Source organism: Notothenia coriiceps, unplaced genomic scaffold (genome assembly GCF_000735185.1).
Source record: "Notothenia coriiceps isolate Sejong01 unplaced genomic scaffold, NC01 NC01_scaffold00033463, whole genome shotgun sequence".
Taxonomy (NCBI): Eukaryota; Metazoa; Chordata; class Actinopteri; order Perciformes; family Nototheniidae; genus Notothenia; species Notothenia coriiceps.
The window spans coordinates 5,621-7,025 of NW_011366164.1; positions in this window are offsets into that span (position 1 = coordinate 5,621).

Consider the following 1,405-nt stretch of genomic DNA (forward strand, 5'->3'; position numbering starts at 1 on the left):
ACCACAGCTCCCCGCCGCGGCTTCGGCAATAGAGGCTTTGAACTCTGGTTCAATGTCCCCAACCTCCACAGGAATGCCCGAAAAGCTCCGCTGGAGGTGTGAGTTGAAGGCCTCCTGAACTTGGGCCTCCTCCAGACGTTCCCAGTTCACCCGAACTACACGTTTGGGCTTACCAGGTCTATCCAGAGGCTTCCCCCACCACTCGACCCAACTCACCACCAGATGGTGATCAGTTGACAACTCCGCCCCTCTCTTTACCCCGAGTGTCCAAAACATACGGCCTCAGGTCCGATGATACGATAACAAATCGATCATGACCTTCTGCCTAGGGTGCTCTGTACCACGTACACTTATGAGCATCCTTATGTTCGAACATGGTGTTTGTTATGGCCAATCCATGACTAGCACAGAAGTCCAGTAACAAACCACCACTCCGGTTCAGATCAGGGGGGCCGTTCCTCCCAATCACTCCCCTCCAAGTGTCTCCATCATTGCCCACATGTGCGTTGAAGTCTCCCAGCAAGATTAAAGAGTCCCCTTCAGGAGCCCCATACAGGACTCTTTCCAGGGTCTCCAAGAAGGCCGTATACTCTGAACTGCTGTTTGGTGCATAAGCACACACAACAATAATTTTAATTTAGATTAAAAACTCTTGAAATGAAATGATCAGATTCAGTGTGGTCTATACAATTACACTCTAATATTAGTTAAAACTAACCAAGCAAACCAAACAAACAAAGGGGGTCGATGTGGGACCAAAGAGAGAACACAAGGGACTGAGAAGGCCAGGGGAGCCTCCTCTCTTTCACTATTGCAAGATAGAACATAAAATACAAATAAACAGAGTAAAATACAATTAAATAAAATACAATAAAGTAAATTGTAGGACCCAGGAGGATGTTCTAGGGAAATATGGTCCAAACTATAATTCAAGCTCCATACCAAAACAGATACCAAGATATGCATAAATACCGGGTTGTATCAACCTGTTAGGAACCATTAAAAATAGAGTGACTATATAGACTGTAGAATTGCAAACTGGCTTGGCTCTCCCTGTTGGTCATGTGACCATCATATTGCAGATCTTAAGAGAATCCACCACAACTGCCTCCATACAAGTTCTTTGCAGGAGAATAATGTAGATAGAACATGTCACGATTCTTATGTTATGTCACGTTTTTAGTTTTGTATGTCTTGGTTTGGGTTTATTTTGCTGTTCTGTTCTCCCTTTTTCAAGTTTTCCTCCTTGTTTCTTGTCTGGTCCTTCTCCCTGTGTTTTCCTCCCTGTCGTTAGTTTCCCTGGTGTGTCTGATTGTGTTCACCTGTTGTCCTTGTGTTTCTCCTTTTACCCAGCTTTTTCTTGTTCCTTGATTACCCCTCCCTTTATTTAGTCTCTTCCTGTGTT